Here is a 4,113-nt window from a genome sequence, read left to right as displayed (position 1 = left end):
AAAGGGAGCAATGCAAGCCAAAGCCATACAACAGCACAGTCTCAAAGGCCAGACGTGCTGTTAATGCACCATAAAACTATGCGACAGGCTAGTTTTCAAACACAGCTTGGGTATGCAATACATGATTTACAGCTGTGAGGTTTCTCTTTTCCTACTTTTGAATATTGTGTTCTTAAAAAGCTCTCCCTCGTTTTGCGCTCTGTGAATCAACCTCTTTTGTTTTGTTTTTTTTGTAATCCGGTGTGTGAGAGATCCACAGTTGCATGCGTTTGACTGTGGTCACTACTTATTGTAATGTTTATGTACGACATTCATTACTCCTCATATCCCATTGTGAGAAAATAATCCAACATGGTGTGCTTTAACAGAAGGCCGTGTTCACATGTTGTGGACTTGCCTGAAAACATGTTCCATTTACATGACGTATATCACTTAATCATGCTTTTGAACGTATTTGCACAAGTATATATTTGATTTGTAACATGTTATATCTTTTCACCAAAAATGTTTAATGCTTGTTATCTTATGTAAATCAAATCCAGTGCTTCCAAAAAAAAAAAATCACTATTAATAGATTGGGCAGATGTTTTGTTAAGGAACAATCTCACTTCAGTTCTTACTGGACATTGTCTGTTTGCATGTGTGAAGAGCTATCCTCGCCTTTGACTGGTGAAGTTTCTTTAGCTGTAGCTCAAAGCTGCCCCGATGCAATACTATTCACTCAGTTCAATCGTAGGTACCTAGCCTGTGAGAATGAATGATGAAGGCAATCATGTTGTGTATTTCACCATGAGTGTGAAAATCACAAAGAGCTATGGTTATTTATTTTAATACATCTCTCTGAATGCAATATGGGGCAGAGGTTGTTTGTTTTTTTGTTTGAGACAGGGGGCGGTGTAGTTCTCCCTGAGTATGATTATTGCACTCGACTGTGGAAATATATTTCCATAAATGACTGTTATAAATAAACTGCTATGAAGAAGAGTAAGTCTTTATCACCTCGTCTTTTTCTCTGTCATTAATTTGTGAATCTTTGGTTTATCAGCAAGTATTGGAAAACGACTGGAGGTACTTCACGGCCATACACAAAGCTGGTCTGATGATGAACACTTGTTCTTTTTGTGGAAGGACAAAAATCACACACTGTAATCTTTTTAATAGCTCTGCAAGTTACCAGTAAATGTTGCTTAATCCCACTTTGTGACCCCCTGCAGTGAAGTGTTGGGCTTTTGACACGAAAGGAAGCAGCATATAAACCTTGGAAAATGCTCAGCAGCAGCAGCATCGGCTTCCACAAAGGACAGCAGCCAAGAACAAATCAGAAAAGCAGCTTGCCTTATGCACAGAAGGTAAAAACTTCACTGATGTGATGCATAAATCTGGGCATGTGTAATCTAAAACTGAGGACTATGACAGTATTTGGGGTTAGATTAGGAAAAATAAGAAGATTACTGACCTGCTTATATGTGTAATATAAAGCTTTTTCCCTCCTCAGAATGGCTATGCAAACCCTGGCACTGTGGTTGCTGCTTCTGGGCTCAGTGGTGCCACAGGTCTGCTGTCAGCACTGGTCATATGGACTGAGTCCCTGAGGAGGGAAAAGGGAACTGGACAGTCTTTCAGACACACTGGACAATGTAAGCATGGCTCCTCACACTTCATGTTCAGCATTTTATTCTCTACATATTCATGGTTATGTTCCCCCCCCCTTCAGGTAGTTGAGGGGTTTCCACATGTGGACACACCTTGCAGTGTTTTGGGTTGTGTTGAGGAATCGCCTTTCGCCAAAATCTACAGAATGAAAGGATTTCTTGTAAGTTTCGCTCATCTGTAATTCTGTGTTCGGTCAATCGATCAGTCAATAATGTCAATTATTCAAATTAGTCAAACCGCCAGACGCTTTACCAGATATTTCTATTAAATGTTGATTGTATTTTCACATATTTAATGTTATTCTTTTTCTCTTTTAGGGCAGTGTGACCAACAGGGAGAATGAACACAAAAATTATAAAAAATGATGATTATTTGATTCTACAATAAATAATCATATTGGCATATCTACATTGTTTTCTGTACTACTTTTAATGATTATGATAGAATCCATTTTTATTCCACAGTGCCTTATGCTTTTCTCTGTTTTTGTGACTATTTCTTGCTCTAAAGGATTACAGAGACATTTCATTTGAATAATTATTGACACTTTTCTATGAACTCCTTATTTGTTTATTGTATAACAAACATGAATTTGATTGAATTTATATCCCAGTAGTTTCTAAATTCCTGATGGCATGTAATACAGCAGATTTATACAAATGTAAGAGTGAAGTTGTGTCTTATGGGCAAAAGTTGTGTAAACGTAAGGTTAAACATCAGTTTACTGTGTTTTGTTGAACATTGCCTGTTTGCATATGTTTAGTGATGCAGTGTTTGGGTGATATTGTAGTGTCAGCCGCTTGGCGGCGCTGTTCAGACAGTGGGTAGAGTTTTGAGGGGAGAGAAGGGGAGAAAGAGAATGAGAAGTGTGTGATGACTGGACTGAGCTGTGTTTGTTGAAGGTGACTAAAGTTGTGAGGAGAACCCAGAACGTATTGGACTGATTTATTCCCTCACTCACACCCACGTCGCTTACACTGGTGGCAGCGGTGGGATTTCCTTCTGTGGAATATAGTCCTTTGGGATTCTGCTCAACTTTTTGAGTCCCTAAAGCTATAGGCTAACGATAGCTACGCTAACCGCTAGCTTAGCTTTAGCTTTCAGTACAGTTAGTCAGCTAGTCGTTACCAAGTCCGTTTTTTTTGTTTTGTTAGCTTCAAGTGAGTTTAGAAACCGTGTTTCGGTCATCTAACTCCGTCCGAGGGCTAAAGAAAAAAATAATAAACGAGACGAAGGAAACTCATCATGTCTGACGAGGAAGCATTTTCCACCGGTGAGCAGCGAGCCAGCACAAGCACGAGGGGGGCCTCAGCGCAAGGTGTGCCGCCATCTAGCAGAACACAGGGAGCGCCCAGGGGCATTCCCTTACCGCCACCATTTCACAACGATGGCCGTGAGTCTTTTCAACTATGGGCTCGCCGCTATGAGGTAATTCAAGAGGCCTGTTACAAGGACAGTGGTGTGGACATGAATACAGTATTAGAAGCTGAGTTACCCACTAGACTACCACCAGAACTGTTCATTGTATGGGATAATCTGCCCCGGGAAACTCAGGACTCTTTATACTGAAGCAAAGAAGCACTTGCAGACAGCTTTTGGCCAAAAGGATGTAATTGCATCATTTCAGACATTCCCTAATGCCCGGCATAGACTACCTAATGAAGCAATGGAAGTTTATGCTGCAGACGTATGCAGGCTTGTCAAAGAAGCTTTCCCAGATTTTGAGCACAATGCTTCCGAGTATATGAAAATGTCTCGCTTCATTGCTGGTCTGGATCAGGAACTTCAAGTCAAATGTCATGAAAGAGGGGTGAAAACTTTCACTGAGGCTTTTCAAGTCGCCTCCCAAGCTGAACGGGCTCGCCAAGCAGCTAGATTAGTAATGCCAGTGTCCTCACCAAATGTTACCATCAGAGATATTGGCACAATGCAGTCAGTAAATTCAGTACATGAAAATGACATTGAACTCGGGAAAACAGTTCAGAACCTCACTGCTACTGTTAAAGACTTAAGTAAGAATATGGATGCACTGAGACTGAAGCTGGATGAGCGAAGCAGGGAGCACCACCGTGACAGGCACATGCATGTGCGTCCTCAAAGATCTCCCTCACCTTATGGGAGAAGCCCAGATAGGGATGCAAATAGATGGAGCTCAGGCTACAGACATTCCCCCTCCAGATACTCACGTTCCAATCATTCCCCAGAACACTATTCTCCTCAGAGGACTCGCCACCATCAAGATCACACCCGTAGGGAGCCTGACAGGTACCGACAACCTTACAGAGATACTCACTACTCAGACCATGCCTTTAGCCCTTATGAGGAAAAGAGAGGGAGGCAACCCTCTCCCAGTAGACCCTACTATGACTCTCACCGCCGAAGCCCGAGTCCCTATGCCAAGCATGTTTCATTCCAAGAGTATGGGGACCAAGGCCAAACACGACAACCAAAGGACTGGGA

At 41.9% G+C, this 4,113-nt stretch overlaps 1 pseudogene; it reads left to right on the top strand.

Annotated features, from left to right (window-relative positions):
• The first annotated feature begins 354 nt into the window (after positions 1 to 354).
• Positions 355 to 2,345, top strand: LOC122970345 (annotated as a pseudogene).
• Positions 2,346 to 4,113: the final 1,768 nt, after the last annotated feature.

Source organism: Thunnus albacares, chromosome 2 (genome assembly GCF_914725855.1).
Source record: "Thunnus albacares chromosome 2, fThuAlb1.1, whole genome shotgun sequence".
Classification (NCBI taxonomy): Eukaryota; Metazoa; Chordata; class Actinopteri; order Scombriformes; family Scombridae; genus Thunnus; species Thunnus albacares.
This window is presented reverse-complemented; position numbering and strand designations above follow the sequence as displayed.